At 42.4% G+C, this 22,830-nt stretch overlaps 1 protein-coding gene across 1 annotated transcript in view; it reads left to right on the top strand.

Moving 5' to 3' along the window:
* Positions 1-410: 410 nt before the first annotated feature.
* Positions 411-22,830, top strand: part of LOC8035724 (microtubule-associated protein tau) — a 100,299-nt gene continuing 77,879 nt past the window's right edge. The window contains exon 1 of the mRNA XM_029980623.4: positions 411-581. The gene's annotated coding sequence lies outside the window, so the exon portion shown is untranslated. The remainder of the gene's footprint in view (positions 582-22,830) is intronic.

Below are 22,830 nucleotides of genomic sequence, written 5' to 3'. Positions count from 1 at the left end.
AAGCAGTCGTTTGAGCGAGTGAAGAACGTACCGTTTAATTATTTCCCAGCTAAATTTTTGCGGCGAAATTGCCATCGCGTGAAGCAACGCTTGATTCTGTAACGTCATATCACGCGAAGTCACGTGATGGTGTCGAGTCGGGCTGCCACGTGACGTGACGGAGGCACAAACACAATTCTAAAATAGGAAATCCCTAAAAAATGCAATACCTGCTTTTTTTAAAAAAAGGTTTTCTGCTATCATAATTTGCCCGTCCAAAACGGCCCGCGTCCAAGAGCTCGTGAAACCACGCGCTTTGAATAGGCGGGCTCGGCGATCACGGGGGGAGCGGCCCGGAGCCCCGGCAGCGGGCGCCGCGACTAGTTCGGGCGGCGTCCGCGCAGGCCGCTCGGCGCCGACGCCCTGTGATTGGCCGCCAACGGCAAAGGCCACTGCGGCATTCCAAAGCGGCACTGCAGCAGCAGGGATCGCTCGCCGGAACAACGTGCAAAGCGAGCTTGCGGGGACGCCCTTAGACGACGACACGGGCCGCACGCCGAGCCCCGACGCCCGGCAAGCTTCCCCCGAAAGCCGCCCAAGCGGTGAGTCCGGGACGGACCCGCCGACGCGCCCCGACGCCGGCTCGAGCGACGGGCGCGGCCGGCGCCGGTTGACAGGCGAGGCTCTCGTGCCGTTCGCGTCTCGCTCCCGAAACCCTGGGCTCGCACTCGGAATCTTGCTCCAAACCGAATTTACATCCTCTAATCAAGTCGGCAGGACTGGCTTCCCGCCGTCGAGGCGGTTGGCACTCGGCTGAATCTGTCATTGCGTTGCCGAAATTTGTCAGAAATATTTCTTTTTCGTTGGACGAGACCACGGTCCTGCTGAATTTTTGCCACGCCGCTGGTATTTCGCTCAGTAATACACGTTAGAAATTGAAAAATTGAAGTGACAAGTCCCTAGACGGGTTGAGTGCAGGCTTGCGAAGGTGCATTGCAAGTTGGTACGCGACTATCGTCGCGTGCGAGCGTCGGGTTTCGGGAGGGATCTTTGTTCGGGAAAGCGACTGGGTGCGGCCGCCGCACGCCTCCCGTCATTCATTTGTGCACTGCCTCTGCGAGTCGAAATGGGATGCCTTTCTCTCTCCGTGGTGACTTGACAGCGATTGACATCTAGTGACACCAAGATGAGTGGAATCTAGGACTAGGTGGAACGTCGGTGACCTTATTACCGGATACTTTCTCTGCGGTCTCTGCGTCGATGGCGTTTTGCGAACACCAGCGTTACATCATTACTCCGTCTGCCATCGAGCGCAGCGTCTCGGGGCATGCTGTTGTTGTTCATGTCTCCACGTTTTCATCCGTTCGTTAAGACTAACCAGCGGTAGATACATCGTTTTTATGCTCCGGCTAAAACCCTAACCGCGTAAGGGAATGAACAGTCCCGTGTGTTTACTTTTGCAAGAAAACTGATTCTCGCCTAAGAGATTGAGAACTTTGTTTTGAGACAACCTACGGCCGTCAAAAAAACTACTTTTTTTGTGTGTGTGGGGGGGGGGGGGAAAGGGGGGGAGTAGGGAGGTTTAGGCCTACTCTTTACGCCATAGTAAGGTGGCCCACTTTTTGCGCCACGTTTTGCTTCTTGTATCTTAATAACACGCGCTGATGAACTTGTCGGTACTTTTGTATGGCGCACGAGCAAAACAGTGTGCTGTTTATAAGCAACGGAACTAAAATATTCGTGAAATATCACGACACGAAAAATATACAAGCTTACGGCAGATCCGACTCATTTACTTTATAAATAGCGAGTTTGATTAAAGTCTATTTTATTTCCCGGATGATGAAAAAAGATAAAATTTGTGTGAATTCGTATCTAGTAAATTACTGTCGGAAATAATTTATATTATGCATACCTGAGTGCTGGGCGATAAAAACATAGCAGAGGAAACCAGATTGCCTGACTTAGCACTGATGCACAAACCGGTTACGCACTTGCTGGCGCGTGACTTTGCTAAAAATATTAACGCCAAGGCAGAGGCAAAGAAACAACAACTTAACAATTATGAACAGTTAGCGGCAGTATGAGCTGGTCCAGTTTAATGCGAGACGAAAGGGGTAAAATTCGCCATGGGGTATCCCCGGCATGCTAAGCTATGAAACCGGATGATACACTGCGGCAGTTGGCAATGCTGCATTTCACTCCCACCTATTTTTTAACAACTTAACGTTGCTGGGGCATCCCGCATCGCACTTGAGCGACCCCAGCCTGAACGAGACTGAGCCTGCTAAGTTTGCTGCACCCTATACACCCTAAGCTTTTTAGTTTAGTGAGATCAAATCGTTATCGTGTTCGGTCAGTTGTCTCTAATGCGATCGAGTTTTAATTCATTGTTTCTTTCGTTCTGACTTTAGCACGTACGCGCTACAGACATTGGAGGGCGTCTGTGTCGAGGGACGTGCGTGCACCGATCTGTCATTGCGCAACAAGCCACGACCTTTTCTTCGTCACGTTGATGACGTCCAGCTCGCCGTGCGCAAGAATGTTTTCGCAATTTTATCGACGTCGAACGCGCGAAGGAGGCTGAAAGAAAGAAAAAAAAATCGGCCTATTTTGTGCCATTTATTTTTGGCGTCGTCATCAATCAATACCGGCGGACTTATTTTTGTTCCTCGATTTCATGCTCAAAACTCCCAGACTACACTGCGCGGGATCAGGCGAGCTGTCGTTTCTCTGAAAGGTGTCGTAAAAAAGATCGCGTAGAAAAATAAAATTAAAAATTGGGGAAACCACGACAGAGTAAGTCCAGGGGAGCAACCTATAAGAATGAGAGAATATAGTCTCTGATAGCTTAAGGAGTGGAGCGAGTGGATTAATTATGTCGATTCGTTCTTTTGCGTTTTCACTGGCGAATACCGCAATATTACTGACTTTGGAGCGATAATATGAAGCGTTGTAGCCGCCTCGCCCCGGGTATCTTTAGCCGTCGATGACGACTATAAAGTGTGTTTCAAGATAAGAACTGCAGACCACAAGATAAGAATAACAGCCACAGCAAAGCGCAATGGATCAGAACTTTGTTTTTGTCGGCGCCAATGTTTTTTTGTTTGTTTTTTTCTGAAGGGGCGCAGATGATGCTACTTACTTTTGGTGACGTCAGAGAAATAATACGTGTTTACGGGTTGACGCAGGTGACGCCATTTTTCTTTAAGATTTCAAAGGTTCACACTTCTCCGGATAGTTGTACGTTCTGACAGACTATATCCACTAGTCAGTGCTGTATATTAAGGGACAGAACTTTCGCTAGCCTAACAGAAAAAAAACAATAGAAATTACACATTCGGGTGTTCGAAAAAAGTTATCGTTAATTAAGTGAATAAATTTGGCAAAAACCTTGAAAGCACCGTAGCTGCAGATCCCAACCACCTTCGTAAAGGGAATTTTCGACAGGCTACGGAAAGTCTGAAACACACGGAATATAATATTATGTGAGTTTTGCAAAGTTCACTGCGTAAATATGCGGATTATTTTGGCGCATTTGGTGGTTCGTTGGAGAATTTGTGGAAAGAACAAAGACTTTTGGTATTAAAACGGGGAGTGAGTTTAATCCCCAGCCCTGCCCATTTCGATCTGGATGAGCATCGTACCGGCGTGCGGTCGTGTATCACTACTGCGTGGTGCACGTTAAAGACCCTAGGCTAGCGGTTGTACTGAAGTGGCTAAATTGCTCATCTTCAGCTGAGAGACAAGTGGCTCGTTGAGGCAGACTAAGTTCAAGGCTGTATGAACATAACCACAACCAATTTTTTTTTTTTTTTTTTTAACGGGAGTGAGTTAGAGGGCAACACATGCGTTTGAGCTCGCGTCATTTCTTATTTACCATTATGTATATTCAAATTAGACATGGGAACACTTCTTGGCAACCCCCCCCCCCTTTCCCTCCTCAAAAAAAAAAGACCATTAATATACTTTTTTGCATTAACTATTTCAAAAAACTAAAACGGAGTAATGCAAACTCGGTCATATCCTCAAGTGCATTCCTTAAGGATGTATGCACCGTTGTTCAGCTTCACATTTCCAAAATTTGGTGGAAACTTCTTACCAGCCAAGTTGGACATTTGCTTGTCTTAAGAGTTGTGTGATAAGTTTTTTTTTGTCTGATAATATACTATTTACCTGGCAAAATGTCCGGGAGAAAAAATAAAATAATCCTAGGCTTGAAGAATTTAAATTCAAGCGACAGTTGCCATCCAAGTGCTTGCCCAAATCTTGAGCAACATTTAATCGCGCGTACGAACTTAAAATGCAGAGCATTGAGAATTGAAGCGTGTCTAGCTAGCATTTTAGATGTTCCAACTGAAATCTATTCAAGATCATTTACAGGGAAATTACTGACATGCTTTCACCTGCAGCTTATCTTTAACGTACACATTTTTGCTCTTCTGTAACGGAAGATGTAAATTTTCACTTTATGCGTAACGGAAGAAGTTACTTTGCTTCAGCCTACCGGTACTCTTTCTCCAGAATCACGTAGTTGTCAAACCAGTTTTTCAGTAACAGTGAGGCGTGCTGCGCCCGTAATAAATTGAAGTCTACTTTTTTGAAGAATCTGCTCTCGTGCAACACAGGTTTATTAGAAGCCTTCATATCTAACTCTTTTACTTTCTTCAAATATATGTTAATTACAATTGTACATGTCGTTTTTCTTTCTCAGTATGATGAGGACCTGTAAAGCCGTATCGCTGGTATAAAAATTATTAATCCGAGCGGTTACATAAAATGCTTCGTTCAGTTTTGTGAAAGAAAAAAACAACAACATTCCATTATCCCTGTCGTTTGAATTTTATAAATTCTTAGTCAGCGGTATGAAATAGGGTATTTGAAATACCCTTTAGTATTTTGTATATTGTATATAACTACATATGGGAGGAAATGTGTTTGTTGAATATATTTAATTACTGAAGAAGTTGTACTTTAAATACAATGGTAGCCAAATATAATTTAGGGAACTCTTTGTGGTATAATTAATATGTGAAAGAGAGAGAGAAGAGAAAGAGAGAAATAAAAAAACGAAAAAAAACGACGTTACAAAAAAAAACAACACGGAAGACGTAGATTTGCCCTTAAGGGCATGACTCTTGTTGCGGTATTAGCATAATTAGCCTGAAATGAAGAAGAAAACAGAAGAGAAAATTGCGCGGGCGGGGCAGAATTATTGACTTTTTTGTTGGGATTATTTTAATTTTGCGAGGCATCGGATTAACAACATGCTGTTTGATAAGAATTTGTTGCTGAAGTGTTGTTTGAAGATTCATTGAAACCTGGCAGTTAAGATTCAGTTAAGATTCATTGAAACCTGGCAAACTAGAAAAAAATATATGTACAATATGAGACACTGCGTAAACACTCTGCCCTTTTTTTCACATTGTACTTAGATATAATATTGCATCCAATTTTAACACTTCAGTTTACCCTCCAAGTGAGTACTTTCCACCAAATTAGTACTTTTCTTTTATAAAAGCTTAAAACAACTTTTCAATCGCTTTTTGATTTGATCTTTGTTACGTAGTGTACATGACTGTCTTACGCCGAAAAATCTTTATTAGTAGATATACCATTTCTTCATTAAGAAGGTGAGTGCCATAACATAGACTCAGCTCTTTGTTTAAAGCGGTTTTTTTTTGTTCGGGAATTAATGTAGGTTCAAGATGTCAAATTGCGGGAACCAAGTGTATTCGGAAAACTATTTGAGGACGACCACGTACCCTTGGTTGCATTTTTTTATATGAATATTTTTTATATGTCTAGTTCAATTGTTTGCATCTTCATAATTTTTTTTAATGCGCTAGAATTAGTGCCCTGGTACATGCGCTGACCTTGGAAGTCGTGAGACCTCCAAGTTCAGATTTCGCAACGTCGCCACGGAATGAAGTTACAGCCCTTGCAACCGAAGATCGCCGGCGAAGTGGGGGACGGCGGATGCATCATGTTCAATATTAAATTGTCAATAGCGTTACATCCCCGTACATGAGAGTAACGTTGGGCATCCTCTAGAGATTCGTACCTCGGCTAAGCTTTCTTTTTGGTTTCGATTAATATTTCACAACTTAACGTGTATTCCCTTCTATGCGGACGATAGTGTTATTTATCGGCAAGGTGCACTAAGTAAGCATGTAAGGTATAACAGGGCATAAATCAATAGTACAGACAACACTCACAACGGACAAGCTTTAAAACAAAAATGCACTGAACATGTACAAGAGTAAACACAAAGCCAAAACACAGAATAGCTTATTGGTACTACCGCCACCACCAATCGTTAGAAAGAGAAAACAGGAATCCAAAGTATGGAATTCGGGTGTGAACACCGCAAGTTAGTGCATGCAGTTCAAATTTAAGTGATGACCTTTAACGTTTTTACAAACTGCAGCGTGTTATTTTTAAATATATCGAGTGTTTCAGAAAAAGAAGAATAACATTTGGTACATTCGAGTTGAGAATATAAACTATATATCATTTGAAAGCTTAAAAGTAGATATTTAACAAAAAAAAAAAACAATACAAGAATAATCTTTATTTAAAGCCATACTTTTAAAGGTAATAATGAAAATGTAATTACCAAAAAGTAAACGATCACCCTAATTGTACTGATCACTTATAATTTTTATTAATGGGCCCTTCGGCACAGACAACTACGGAATCAACCTCTTCTTGGTGCGGTGAATAGTTTTCGTAAAAACAATTTGGCCCGAATAAAAAAAAAAACTACCATGTAGAAACTATAATTGCGCATATTTGTAAACCCTGAGACGGAGAACATAACAAAACGGACAACAGAACAGAACTTTTTCAGCATTGTCACAGTGCGACTTTCTCTTCACGAGGGTATAGAAATGCAAGAGAAGCTCCTCTCATGACTCCTCTCCACCCCACTTCCAGCACTGCCTAGCAGACAGATAACAAAGCTTGTTTGTACGAACTTTGATGCGAATGATGTTTTACAATAGATACAAAAACAATCTTGGGGGGACCCCGTAAGTCGTTGAGAATCGGATTTGGGAATCATCTTTCGCGTTGAACTTCGTACGAAGAAGCTGAAAGCGCTGAAGAGGCTTTCTGGTAAGGAGCACCCCCTGCATTCCTAAGCCTGAAAAGTACTACAGAGGTTAATTAAACAAACTCGTTCGATTACTGTTTAAAATGAAGCTTTAAGCCGAGCTTTCACGTATTAGTGTCGTGAGCGAGTTCACATTCCCCTCGTTAGCCATCCGTTTCCTCGCGAGCCTATAGCTAGGAAGAACGACGTTCATGAAAGGGAATGCGGAGCTTGCTATAATGATATTCTTGCTACTCGTTCACCACTTGAACCGCTTTTCTGTGCCAATTTGTAGTGAAAGCAAGTTTTTCTTGGGTTTCAGATAGCCTAAAAGCTCATCGACACTTGCCTTCACACATTAGTCCACGCCTGTTTTGAACTGTAAGGTCTGCCTTCTCGCGCCTCTATACACCTGTTTACTTCTCTCCTGGTGTTTTCTATAGAGAAAAGACAACCGTCAACCCACACTCAATGCAACGACAAAACCAAATTACACTTCTGTATGTTAAGTTCGCGGTTTTCAAATTCCTCCACAGGTTTTCAGCCACCCGATGAAGGCCTAATGCGGCGTAAGGTCCATCTAACTATACTCTAGGTCCATATAGTTGTTCGACATTATCTGCCAGTACCTTGATATGCTGTTTAGCCTAGATTACATTTATTTTTATGAAGCGCACAAATCTTCCAGGTGTTTCCTGTTTCTTATAGATATTTAGTTCAGAGAATAAGACAAATAAAAAAAAAACACAAATATGGATGTAGCCCCTATGAAAAAGACACATTTTTTAAAATTATTGTTGCAACTATAGTCTGATACAAGTTAAGAATACGCCAGAAGCTCCTCACAGATCGTCACTACCTCCAGCCATTGATTGTCCGTGATGTGCAAACAGCGTGCTATCGAGGTGAGCTTTGCTCTGACATCGCGTAACCCATCGTGGTTACTGATTTTTCTGCTTTTTCGACGGAGCGACTCGTTGCCGTGCAGAGCTGTAAAAGTTATTAATAAAAATTACTAATACGTTGGAGTTGCATAAACTGGAATATGATTAATTTACAGCTACTTTTCCATGCTTGCAATTGTAACTCGTTAAACTTGCAGTTGCTAAAAATATAACCGATTAAACTGCAGTCAGTCGTAATATATCGCATGGAAAACGGCAATAGGTGCTTTGATTACCGACGCGCCTTTTTGTCACCAAAGTGTATCTATCTATTTGAACTCGTTCTGTGTGACTCGCTACTCGCATCAGGTTACAAGGCAGCGACGTATGCCTCATGACTAAAATTTCCCGTTTGCAACATCGGCTCTACACGATGAGAGCGCCGATAACTTTGGAAAGTAATGGGAACAAAACCAAGTTACAAGTTACACCAAAATGTAAAAAAGTTGCAATTCATTGTTACTAACTGTTTATGGTAACCTAATAAGTAATTCGTTTCAGAAACTATATCTAATTACAGTAACTTAGACGCTTGTGATTAGTTACTTTAAAGCCCCGTTGCCGTGGCTGGTACGCGGTGCCATTTATTCCGCACACTCTTAACTTGTAGGCAACCAGAGACAAATAATCTGAGGCGTGCGCGTCATCGCTTACCCGATCTCCGTTTTTACAACAGTGACTGTCACGTTCGGCGCAAAGAAACTCTAAGACTTGTTCGGTTTATCCTTTTGCGTAATGAGCGCAATTGCCTGCTTATACGACCCATTCATTGCGGATCCGCTCAGCCACCACGAGGCAGACAGATGTCACTCATTGGCGACGGGGCTTCTGCTCCCCCAACGTCAGCCGAAGCCATAATTGAACCCCGGGGCTGGATACCGAATAGAAGTAAAGGCGGGTTAGAGCCCCAGTTTCCGGCTCGAAAGAAGAGGGAATCGCTTTTGGGCTTCCCGTACGCCCAAACGGCAGGGTGCCCCGCCGTTCTGTTGTTCCGCGGATGCCCGGCTTTCGCGGGGCCGGAAGCGATATTCTTGGCGTGAGCTCAATCTTGCTCAGGTCCAAACCTTTGTTGCTAGTTTCTTTTGTTTACTTACCTTTTTCGGTTTTTTCTGACTCGCTCATTTAGAACCGAGCCCAGAAAAGTCGGCGTCGCGCGTGACGCCTGACAGGGTTGTAAAGTTGGGCTCGCTGTTATTTCGTTCTTGTTAATTCCGTTTCGCCAGACACGAAGATTGGGGACATCGTTACTTTCCCCAGTGGACATTCGCGTCTAACGGGTAAGCAGTTTTTTTTTCTTCTTTTCTGTGGAAAACAAGTTTTTTTTTTTTTTCGTGCACATTGATCTTATTTTTTTTCGTTCGTTTTTTTTAATCACACCTTAGTTGCAGCCACTGTTTTGTCTACTCCACTACTGCCATTATCGCAACTCTATTAGTCGAGTAAAGTTTGTAGCCTATTATTTTTTTATAAGTTTCGCGGTATTATTTCACGATTATTCACTTCGGTCGGCGAGAATTAATGGCATGAGGGTGTCAGAGTATTTCGTGCTAAGCTCATTTGCTTACCGTTTTGTAACGCACAGCGATCGAAAAAAAAAAAACTATTCTTCTTTTGAAAGTAACAATTGCAATACTTTATTTAAAACATGCTCAAATCGCAAAAAAAAAAAAATATTCGTAAAAAAAAAAAAAAAAAAAACCGGAAGCGCGCAGCCGTTTGTTGATAGTGGACGGTAGCAAGCCTGTTTAAAATACAGGAGAAAGCGTTTGATTGATGTTCAGACACCGGACATATGAACTACCACAAGGGATCGCCGACCAGTGCCGAGGAAATTCGAGCTCTGCCGCGTTTCGGGAGGCGGGCGACTGGACAGATTCATCTTGTTATTAAAAAAGCGGACGCAGTTTATTTGTTTATTTATTTATTTGACCCTCAGGGCCAAAGGCGTTACAGAGGGGAGTGAGTAAAAAAAAAAAAAAGAAAACATAAAAAAAAAACACACACAACAGCAAAACGGCAGGAGGACTATAGTTGTGTGAAACAATACATGTTAGTCAAGGCATTTCTAAAACTGTTACTGTCCACGACTTCGGCGACATCCATGAGAAGGTGATTCCAATACAAAGAGGTGCTGGGAATAAAGGAATGATGACATGCGTTAGTCCTGCAGGATAGAATGCCAATTTTGAATCTATGATCGTTCCGTGTTGAAAGATAATGGGGTTGTGAGATGCTTGAGAGATGAATTATGATGATATATTTTGTGGAACAAACACAAGCAAGGCACTTATCTGCGCATAGAACGATTAAGCAAGGGTAAGCTGGTTTTCATTAAATCTTGATTTCTTTTTTTGTTTTTGTTTTCGAGATTTCAAGTTTCAAATACTATACGTTCAGCGCACCCGATAACAAACTTGCTTTGGATTTTCGGTGTCAAGTGTAATAAGACAATTTAAATTGTGCACAGTCTTTCTTATGATAGTTAGAGTTATCGTTATTATAGTTATTATATTTATTGTTCTTAACTTACGGAAGCAACATGACAATAAAGGTTTATCGGTAGTCTTTATACACCCGATAGCGACATTTGCTACCAATGCTCGAAGATACGATCGTAAACGACCGTGGTGCAGATTCGCTTTAAGAATACGAGAATGCCTCCAGCTCTTCGATATCGAAATGGGTTCGTTTTAATACGTTGAGAACCTGAGGGAGATGAGGAGACAAAAGCCCGCGGGAAGATCAAACCACAGAGAGTTCTGGTCCGTATGATTAGCTGGCAGAACTGAAGCTATAGCCGCCTTCGTAGAACACGTCAACACGGAACGCAGGCGTCCGCCGTTTGGTTCCCGCGTTAAAACGCGTTTGACGAGTGCAGTTGAGACAAAGGCTGCTAGCTTTAGGTCTACCCACTAATCATTCGAACCAGAGCTCGGCGTTCGGACGTCTGCTGTTTGTTGGGCGAGTTGGTATTGTACGTGAGAAAACATGATACGCTGAGGCTCGTGGATCGAATCAATTGAAAGTTAGCGCTATGTGATGTCTGTTCTTCCCCTGTTCTTGTCTTAAAGCCCCAGTCATGTTTTCTCTTGTTCTGACGTCTTCTCTCGTCTTCTCCTCTTCCTCAGTCTTTCGCCGCATAGTCCTTCTCCCTAGCCGCGGCAGTCCTGAAAGCAGTTCATGCGGGATTTACTCCACTTCCGTTGACATTCCACAGTAGTGGCTTCGGTGTCCGACAACTGCACACACCTGTGTCCGCAACAATTTACCTTAAGCTTTACGAGGGCAGCCGAATGCGTAGCATTTCACTGACTCCACACTCTAAAAAATGCTTGCGCGTCTACTTACCCGCCAAATAATCAAAGAGTCAATGTCTGCGATCTACGAAATCAGCTCAGCGAGTGATGAGGCGGAACATCCGTTTAGACCTAAAAATGAAGTCTGCGCTGTGGCATTGCGCAATGCAAAGCGTTAGGCTTGCATAGCGTAATGCCACAGCGCAGACTTAATCTTAAGGTCTAAACAAATGTTCCGCCTCATCATTCGCTGAGCTGAATTCGTAGATCGCAGAGATTGGCTCTTCGAGTATTTTGCGGGGGAAAAAAGACGCGCAAGCAGTTATTTTTAAGAGAGCAGAGTATCGGGCACCGGATTCGTGGTTCCGAGCATCCCTAGTCAATGGCAGCTCAAGGTGTGGTGGTTACCCAAAATCTCAATATCGCTCCACAGCCAGTGAGATTGAGCCAGGAGCCAATAAGAACGCCGAAGGACCAATCACAAAGCGAGAATCGTGAAGATAATCAGCCGCGCCCACGCGCTTCCTAAGCTGGCAGTATAGCCTCGGATGCGACCGTAGCGCATTGAATCGAGATGTGACGATTCCGATGGAGTAGAAGAAGAAGAACCAGGGAGAATGGAAGAGTGGGATTGGTTCCCTTTCAATTTAATGCGCTACTGTCGCATCCATATAAACGTAGCCAGTGACTCTTTAACCTTTTGCGACCTAAGATATGCAGTGGAAGCTTGTCCGCCTTCAGCTTGAAATTTCTGCGTTCGATAAATCTTCTGCATCTTGTGCGCACGCGCAGCCAATGGACGACGGACGGCAGCGCTCTCACAGGCGAGCACGATGTTGCGGCAGAACAAGTGTTCTTGAACCGTTAAAAAAATGAAAATTGAAATTTTTAATTTTTTTTCTAGATGGTTACCCTAAAAGCACCAATCTTTTTACCCTGACGGGCGTATTTGTATTTTGTTTGATTCAATTTATTAAGCAGCTGATCATATTTGGTTGTGTTTGTTTTATGGCGTTTCCAGAGCCGCGATAAAGATTGGTTATATTGATCTTAATACTAGCATGTTCCTTGAAATACACAAAGTAAGTCACCTGCCAACCCTGGCTGGGCTGCATTTATTAATTTGGAACTCGTTAACCTATTCGGAGGAATATCACGAAGTTGTGAAAGAAGGAAAGTGTACACACGCCAATGCTTTAGAGGGTGTAAAAATAGCTCCTGGGTCATTGTGGACCTGCAGTGCCTTTACCGCTACTATTATAAAAGATGCGGTTATTCTATAATTAAAAGAAACAGAAAATCTGAGACAGCCAGTTTGCCACGCGCCTAATTAAAAAATAATGCGATTTGAGACCACAATTTTACCAATCTTTTTTAACCTACTGCCAACACCTCCGTCGGCATGAAGAGAGACAAAGTCAGCGCGGAAGAACGAGATACGAAAATAAATAGGAATGCCGCTTGCTCATCGCTGGGCAAGAGTGTTATGTTGGAGGACTCCGTAATTAAATATTGTGATTCTCGAGGTCCTCCTAATTTTGCGGGAAGATGATTGCTTCCTCGTCTCGAAGCTGTTAAGACTTAGGTGAGGGGTAGGTCGTTTTAATTTCTGCTCATCGGACCGCCGGTCTCCTTTCACGCGCGTTTAAATATGCCTGCAGGCTATCTGGAACCTCTTGGATTTACCGAGGGATAAACTATCTGAAAATTTAATTTAATTATGCAAGCTCTAACCCAAGGGTTGTGGAGGACGTTCATTACTGCCACTGACAGCCTACGGAACGCAGGGCGGAGCAAGTAATTTCATTGTCACTCCGCGCAGTCAATGATATTGCGACCTTGGCCAATATGAATGTTGATATACCTATCACCCAAGCGAGAAACGTTAACATTTCCTGGACTTTCTGTAGTTTTGGAGTCAATTTTAAATGTAAGACGCTCGCTTTTAAACGTAGGCCTTCTTCATTTTCGAATGAAACGCGTCCTGCATTTTGGTCCTCCGTCGACACAAGCAATGGTCACTCCGTGACTATTTTGCTTGGTCACTGGCACAAATGTGTGCTTTTCTAGTCGGGACTGGGTTCTGACGGAGCATATACAGCTATATGCCTATACGTATTCCTGGTTACGAGCCGACGAAATCGTTGCTTTGGGTTCTCTTTTTGAGCGGGAATTATGTCGAGAAAATAAATATATGTAAGAATAAATATTGTTTGATTTCATTGTAGATTATGTTAAAATACTTCGTTCACGATCCAGTGTTATAACGAAGATTTATTTAAATCAGGGTTTGAATTCGTCACCATTTTCAGTAGCGCCTTTAAGGTTTACGAAACCGTTCATTGCTATAGTATTTCGAATGTTTGTTTTCTTTCTGTATTACAAATGAATGAAACGTAACAAAAGGCTATGCAAGAAATGAAGACCTAAAGTTTAAGTTTAGGTAGAAATGTTCGCAGCTGTTGGCGAAAAAACAATTACTGAAAAACTAAGATGCACGCAGTCGTCGCCAGAACGGGAGTTGCATTCAGGTTGTTTCATCGAAGGCTTTCAAAAATAGTTTAAAATAGTTCGATTGAGAAAAAAAAAAAAAAACTACTTCCGGGAACAGACTGCCAACCAAGGCGAACGTCAGGGACTGCAGAAACACACTACGTAATTAGCTAAATAATTGATTAAAATTACTAAGCATGTACAAACTTTTTAACTAGTAAAAATAAATATATGATTCCATTAAAAAAACATGCTAGGCACTTAAAAAATTAAATCATTATTAAAAAGCGTTAAGGCAAAAAAACAACGCTCACTTTGAACGTGTTTTTAGGTTTCGGTTTCTTATCGGAGCGCATCTTTGCGCCAGCGGTTCTGCTGCCCCGTGGCCGAGGTGCGAAGCTACCACCTTGCACCCCTCGTAGGATGGAGGGAAGGATGGTGCACTTCCGTTGCGCGTCTCGGCCACGGTGGCCAGGACCGCTGGCCCAAACAAGATATAAAAAAAACCAAACTAAAGCGCTGATTAAGGAAAAAAAAAACTAGTTAGGTGGCGCAAGCCGCCGCCCGATTCAAAAGGTTTAATCTCATTCATCCATCTATCCTTCCATCCAGATGCGCTCCAGTAAAGAAACCGTAACCTTCTGCATCAAAATCGAGCGATTTTTTTTCTTCTTTGGAACTCCATAAAATGGTGTTTCTACCTTATATTTTAGGATTAAAAGTGCTAAAAAACGAGGACCAGTAAAAGAAGACACATACATAGAGCGCACTTGCAATTGAGCTTCAATCTGACTTAAACCGAAAATTCTGAAATGTACCATTAACTAGCCCAAGTGAATACCCTTTTACCTGCGTTATATATTTTCAAAATGAGTTTTCGACAATGCTTACTTAAGTTTCTCATTGCAACCATATATTTTTGTCACTAAGTATAATAAATATTTTATGTTATTTACTTCTTTAGCTAATTCGTATGCTTTTCGCAATTCCTGACGTCTGCCTCTTGGCAGTTAGTTTCTGTGAATTTAAAAGTGTTCTCAACCGCCCTATTTTTAGGGCTTTCTAAAATCCTGCTGGACCAGCCTTCACCATATATGCATATATTTAATGGACAATAAAGTTTTTGTTTCGGGGTGAAGTTCTCGTAGAAAATATTTTTGCTTAACTGTCGTTTGCACGGGTTTATTTGTTTTATTGTCAAAGATGAGCAGGAAGATATCAAAACATCATTCCTCATTTTTCACGCAGACAAAAAACAAAAAAAAAGAAGAAAAAGCTTTATTAGCGAAATTTTTGGAATCACAAAAGTACACTCCTCAAAGAGGCTTTTAAAGCAGTATATTACACACAAAGAATTCGAGCGGCATCATGGTCCGTGTATTTTCAATTTTAGAGTTTACGGGGATTCTTGGAAAATGCAGCTCGCGGTATATGCATAAATGCCGAAAACATGCATTCCAAACAGCTTTCTAAAAACAACACGAACAAACTAGCGCTTAGAAAGAAACACACAAACATACGGTAACGCGCGCGCATCCTTAAGTTCTGGCAAAGTGCTTCGAGAACCCGAGCTTGCACCATTATTTCTCGGGCCGACCCATTTGTCTTTCTGGGATGCCGAAGGCAGCCGGGCAAAACTCGCACGAATTGCATCTTTGCAAGCAGAAGAGGACAGCTCTCGAGTCATTCTCCTCGCAGTAAATAATAAACGCGTAATATAACGACATCTAGCGAGCCAGCAAAACAAGAAAAAGAGAAAGAACACCGACATGTCATCCGCGTCTGCTTTGTTTCAAGACGCAAGACAAAAGCTGAGATAGCTGCACGAACGCAACTTGAAATGCTCCGAAATATAGCGAGCGTGGTAAGATCTGAGAAGGCATTTTGGCGGAGGCATGCAAAGCAACGTCTGGCTCCTCTCCAGTGGTCGATGGTAGGCCTATAAGCAGCAGCTCGGTGTGTGGGCGCGGTTCCTCCACGTGGGCGTTCGTGCCTGCGAGAGCTTTGGGTTGCCTGGGCAACCTTGCTTTGGCTCGGCGTGTACACACAGCAAAGTGTGACAGAGCCAAGGCGCTGTCGTCTAGGGTGACGCACGAACTCTTTTCTCCAGTCTCTTGCGAAATGAAGTGGTAAAGAAAAAAGGAAGGCGAAAAAAAAAAACGAAAGAAAAAAGAGTTATTCTCTCTAAAACAAGTTTCGTGGGGAAAATTTTTTTTTTTCACGTAGAATGTGTTTTAAGACTTGTCCTCTTAAGGAAAGCGTAGTGATAAAAAAAATAACAACAAACAAGCGTCCCAAAAATTCGTTACATGGCCGCTAAATTTGGTCGGTCCGGAGCTCCAAAAAGCTCATAAATAAACGCAGAGCGCAACCCAGAAGACGCTGCCAATTTGCACATTCTGTGTCTCCCGACTTTTTCAGTAGAATAAATACTTAAAATAAAATGCATATATATGTCTGAATGTATTAATAAGTATATATATAATATAACATTCATGCAAACAATTGTTTTTTTATTATTCTACTCACGAACGTCAACTGCGTAACAACTTTGAGTATGGCCAAGCATCTACGTCGTTACGGAAATTGTGAGAAAACGAAGAACGACCAACAAATGACAGAGCCCCCCTCTCCTAAAAAAAATAAATAGCGTCACCGAAAAGTAAGATTGCGCATCGAAAGTGGGAATGATCTGATCTCAAGTCTTGAACAAGCTTTTGTATTTTTGAGCCTTGCCGTTCGCTGGACGTGCTCCGTTTTTGTCCGTGATTTCCTTTCTATATTTTGTGCAGGAATGTAGTTTTGCGGACTTTTTTCTCTATCGATATGGCTCGTTTAATTAAAAATGCATTTCCCCGCGTGTCATCATACACTTGAATTTACTGACTAGCAATTGAAACTCATGACAGTTACAGCTGACTGTTTGTGATTAGTTGCAGACAGGCGTTAGCAGACTTCAACTAATTTTTTCGTTGATTTTCATTTATTGGTTGCCTCAGGGACCGAAGGAATTACAGAGGGGGTGGGATTATAACGCACAAGTTAATAGAACATTCAAATCACTAATAAAACTCTAGTAGTATGAATACAGCATTTTTAAAATCAATAGGATTAACAATTGTAGCGATGAATGTGGAAAGGTTATTCCAGTCAGCAGACGTACGAGGTATGAATGATCTGTAGTATAGGTATTAGTGTGGCACTGTGGAATTTTGACTTTATGTATGTGATCATTGCGTGATTATATGTAGGATGACTCCAGTAAGAGTTCGGTCTAAAGGATTGGTTTGTGAAAAAAAATTTTTTTTTCTGAAATAAACTTAATCGATAAAACTTTCGGCGTAAAGAAAGAGTTGGCAAACAGAGGCGTTTTTTCACAGAGGTTACGCTTCACGTACGATGGTAGGTAGAGGGAATGAAACGCACAGATCTATTCTGGACAGCTTCTAAGGCGCCGATGAGGCTCTCAGTGTTAAGATCCGAAACAGCAGAAGCGTACTCAAGTCTTTGCCGGGCTAGTGTTTTATAGAAAAAGAGTTTCAAACTCGAAGGAGTCTGGAAAAGTTACGTTTTAGTAGCCAAGCATGCGGTTGGCATAGGAAATGGCTTGGTGAACATGCGATCCCCATTTGAGGTTAGATGTGATGTGAACGCCGAGATATTTGTAAGTGTCAACCTGCTCTAAAGTCATATTATTAAGGATATAGGAAATAGGATCGTTAACTCGCCTGGAAATTATCATGTGTTTAAATTTGTCAACATTTAATGACATGTGCCAGGTGTCACACCAACTTGATATGTAATCGAGATCATTTTGAAGAAGCAAAATGTCAGAACTGATAACAATTTCGCGGTGTACAACATAATCATCTGCAAATAAACAAACAGTAGAGTCGACATTCTAAGGTAAGTCATTAATGGAAATGAAAAAGAGAAGATGGCCAAGCACAGGTCCCTGAGGTACTTCGGACGTTACTAAAGCTTTGGACGAGTCGGTAATATTACAACTTAAAAACTGAGAACTATTAGTCAGAAATGAGCGAATCCACGAAAGGACATGATGTTTAGTGTTAAGTTTGTGAAGCTTAAGAAGAAGAAGTTTATGAGAGACCCTGTCAAACGCCTTGTAGAAGTCAAGAAAAACGCTTTCAATCCGTCAACCACGGTCTAGAACCTGATGGAAATCATTTGTTAGTCTTACAAGTTGTGTCTAGCAATTGGAACGGATGAGTAGCAGCTGACTGTTTGTCATCAGTTGCAGACAGGGGTTAGCAGACTTCAATGATGATGCTCAACTGGTACAATCATCCTGATCTCAAACTCAGACAAGGATAGGGGCATGAGTTAGCACGCCTTCCATGGCTTTTACCTCGCGTGCTCCCGTAGCTTTCACGGGAGCGAGTGCACTTGCGCGTTTCGAGCACGGATTAAATCTGCGCACAAGCACTTCTCTTTGTGAAAATGCTGCAGAAAGTTTCTGAGCAAAGGCTAATTAAAGGTCGGTTCATACAGGGGCATTTTTCTACGTTACGTTCCTTTACGACCGCTTACGGCGCAAGTTAACGGGACGTCCGTGCTTCGAATGAGGGTTGGCGACCGGTTTGAAGGGCAGCGTAACGTAAGAAATCGCCAGGAAACGCCGTTGTGTGAACCAACCTTTACACACCAAGGAACACCGTTCTGTGAACCGACCTTCAAGCACTCCAGATGGTGCTTACGTTGCGCGAGTGTTCGTGTAGTCTAAACAGTGCGAGAAATGTCCCTCGTGCGCATAAGGGTTTTGGTGAGCATGCATGGAAACTGGACATGATGCTATGCATGGCTCGCGCATATATAAACCTTTTTTTAGCGTGGCACGGTCGTGAGTATGACCGTTTACAACTTCAATTACATGTGCGAGGGCAGAGCAGTCTACGAATGGCGGGCTCGTTGTGCATCTGCCTTTGAGATCGTTCAATGCAACGCCCAAGCTGGTATAAAGTTAGAGCAATGAACTACTAAGTTCCCACTTCCTTACTTAGTTTATAATTTTTGTTACCCCTCTCCCTGAACTCTAATGGAAAGAAGCCAAAATCTCTTTTTTTTTTCTCTTCTATTTCGCAAACTTATCACACTCTCTGGCATACATTATGGTTAACGCACGCATACACATCCAAACACACACCGCTGGTTCTTTTAATGGAAGGTTATGTAAAACCATTCGGGGAAACCGACAGACAAAACTATCTTATTTTCTAATGGAATCCGCCCGAGCAATCCCGAAAGACGAAGAAAAGCTCTCACGCGCATACATCCTTCGAAGTAGTGGTGGGGGGACTGGCTGCTAGCGTCCGCTTAAAGCCGGAAAGAGGAAAGCTTGTAACGAATTTGTAGGGATCCCCCCTGCCCCTTGACAAATGGACGGGGTCCCCTTTTTCCCGCACAGTCCCTCATACACCACACTGATGTTGTCACGTGACTCCGACTGGAGAAAACAACTTAAAGGCGACCGACGGCTCGGCAAAGAGGACACCACACACTCTCGAATTTGGGGGGGGGGGGGGGGGGGTGGAGAGTAGAGTGGAGTGGGGGGGGGGGGGGGGAGAGGGGGGGAAGGGGGGGGGTGCTCGCCGAGCACGACGTTCGGCACAGTTATCCTGGGATGCGTTTTATGATGGCGGGGTGCGGGGGCATTCCGCTTGATCGCGATACAAAGGGACGCGTTTCTTCCCTCTCGCAGGCCATCTACAAATGAGACGCCTCCCCCCTCGGCTCGATGCTCGGCGTTTCTTCTTGTCTGGGACGGCGAGCCGCTTGCTTCATAACAAAGCGGAAATTGCGGAGTGCTTGCTCTGGGAGCACTTTTTTTTTGCTTGTTTGTATTTCTTTCTGTATATCATCGTTTTAATTGAATTTTCTTTTTCTTTTTTAGTGAAAGGGGATTGCTTTGTTTTTTCTTTTTATTTCGATAGTGGAAATATGGCGTCATCTATTTTTTTCTCCCTCGAGTTTATTGGTTAATGCACTTTACAAGATGGATAAATGACCGAAAAGGCGAGGGTGAGCGATGCTTTGATGATTCTTTTTGTGTTTGTTTTTTTTAGCGATGACTGTACTTGGATAAAGCGATTATTTTAAGCTCTGGTGCGATGTCCGGGTGATGAAGTACGCAGATTGGATAATAGAGATTTAGTCAGCTCCTCCTTTTGTTATCGGACGACATTTGCATATACCATTACACTCCCACGTCAACGTGGGTGGCCATATATATATATATATATATGGGAAACGAAAATTGAAATGAACACAAAATATGAGATTCATATTTTCTGACTACTAAAAATGCTTTAAACCATGATTCAAAATGCTCATCGCCAACCAGTGCAACAACAAGTACTTGTATAGTAGAAATGTCGGTACCGGATTGTCCTGCAGTGACACAGACCGACCACCGTTCCTTATAGTCTATATAGTCATCGCCTTTTATGCGTGACATTGAAGGAATGATGATTGAAAAGACGAGTTCAACAAGATTTGACAGTCAACAGAATATTGTATTTCTTTACAGTTGTATAATCGTATAATCGTTTCACTCCGTACGTCACAGAGCTCCTCCAGCTCCCGTGGGTGCCATTATCCGCAATGTTGATTTTAAAACATCGTTTGCGGCTTCGTTATTTTCATATGCAATCTTATTGATTGCCAATTAATCTTTTTTTTTATCTTATGTCTCTTCACTCCAAGTGTCCAATGATGGCGCCCGGCGACTAAACAGATACATGCATAACAACAAGGTTAATTGATTTCTTCTCGTGGAAATGGAGCGTTCAGGTGAATTTACGGTGTTAGAGGAGAGTTATATAAATGACGAGGACAGCACGACACAGCGTGTCGTACTGTCCTCGTACTTTATGTAATTCTCCTCTAACACCATGATTTATTCTCTTCCAGCATTTATACATAATAGGCTGAAACCTGCAATATGACAGGGTATATTTTATGTAAACGTTTGCTGCGTGGCTTTGCTTTCTCCAGAGATTTTGAACTATTTTAAACATTTGGGATTGTTCGTTTTTAGCACCTTCACTTTCGATATTTTCTACGTTAAAGTCTGTTGTACTTTCGGAATGTAATGTTGGTGTTTAATTTTGCCTTACTCTTTTATTTTTCTTCGATTTAGATGATGGATGTTGCTCTGTTTTTAGTTATAACTTTTTTTCAGTTTTTTGTTTGCTGGGTTCACTGTTAACAATCGCAAAGTACGGCTCACTTAGCTCACACTTCTTGTTTCGTGATTGGCTGTTCGATGCTCTTATCTGCTAAACCCCTAATCTCATTGGCTACCAAGCGACAATAAGATGCGGGAAACTCGTCACGCTTTGAGTTTTTAAAGCTGTCAGTAGCTATAAAAAGAGTTCAAATAGAAAGGTCCAGACTGCGTTTGTGAAGCGTAACTGAAACCAATACAAATTGAGATACAACAGCGGAAGGAACGTTGTTTCCAGGACAATCTCCGCGTCTTCTTGACAAGGCGTTGCCAACAGCAAATTGTAAATATGGACCACGTTTTCGTGACTAGCAATCTATTTTCAGCGAACGTGATATGGGAAGGCACGCAACAAGATTTGTACTGATTGAAAACAAGCGTGTCGAAGTCGAACTTCAAAGAGCGTGATTAGGTTCTAAGAAACGAAAGCAATTGATAGGCTATGCTTGTGCATCGCAAGTTTAAGAGCATAAGTGAACGTGGCAGTGGAAGGAATAACCCGTTCCAGCGTGTTACACTCGAAGTATGCCCTCGAGGCACCCTATTGTTCACACAATGCTCGAGTGTTGGGTGTTGTGAATCGTTGCATCGACGTGTTGAGCTTATGCAGTTTCTCACGCGGTATAGGTATTCCTATCGTCATGTTTTAAGTTCGGGAACCCTAGAACTTACAAAAGCCCTGCTTATTTTTGGCGAACTTTTTTTTTTTTTTTTTTTTTTTACCGATCTATTTCATGAAGCAATTTAGAGAACGCGGAAAAATTCAATGTAAGAGTAAACATTGAACGGGGCTGAAACGTTAGAAATGCTGACAGCTTCAGCATAATTGAGGTGTTAAGTTTTATTTTGCATGATGTTTTACCCTGAATTTTATCCAAACCATAGTCACCGACACCGCATGAAATACAGTGATTGACTTATTGTGTTCACGCTCCTTGCTTCGTGATCTATTCTTCCGAGTTCTTAGTGAAAAACGTCTTAATATCATTGGTTATGGAGCGATAACAAAATGATTGGTACACCTACGGCTTGTGTTTCTTAAAGTGTCAATGACTATACTTTCATTAACATTTTATTTAATGAAAACAAGGACGCAACTTGAACAGAAAATAAAAAAAAGCAGCGAGGAAAACGAAAAACCTTATTTGGCCGAGTGAGAGCTGCGCTGTTTATGAGCAATATCGTTTGGCCTGTCTTTCCGCGGAGCACGGGGATTGCGAATCAGCGCGATCGGCAGAAAAATGGCAGCAGAAATTCTATCTGTTCAAATCGCATTTTTACGGAGAATCGTGCTCTCGACATCGTTATTCCGTGCTTTTTTTATGCAGAGCGCGATGGTTGGCTGTATGTGTGTTCTGCAGGAAAGTAAGCGCAAGGGCCTTGTTCATAAAAAAGTGCTGCTATTACTCGAGCAAATACGGTATAACGAATTTCGAAGACAAAAAAAAACAAACAAACAAAAATCTACTAATCTAAGAAAGCTTTATGTTCAATTGATAATACTCCATCTCTCCAGTTCGCTAGGGTGCCCGGGGATGAAGTGCGCTTTCGCAAAGAAATGCGTGCTCACGCCCCTGCATTTGCGAGCGCAGAAGGCAGCTAGCGAGACGTACAGTAAGGACTGCGGAATACGTCCGCTGTCTAAACATCCATACAACCAATTTGTACTGATGCCGGTTAGTTTAGCCATCGTAAGCCATTAGCCACCGTTGTAAGGATGCTCCTTTTTAGAGGGCAACTGGTAATTTGTGCATCACGCAGTGGGGATTGCGCAAC

This window comes from Ixodes scapularis, unplaced genomic scaffold (genome assembly GCF_016920785.2).
Source record: "Ixodes scapularis isolate PalLabHiFi unplaced genomic scaffold, ASM1692078v2 PGA_scaffold0__279_contigs__length_252992795, whole genome shotgun sequence".
Taxonomy (NCBI): domain Eukaryota; kingdom Metazoa; phylum Arthropoda; class Arachnida; order Ixodida; family Ixodidae; genus Ixodes; species Ixodes scapularis.
Note: the sequence above shows the minus strand (reverse complement) of the source record. Positions and strands in the feature narration are given on the sequence as shown.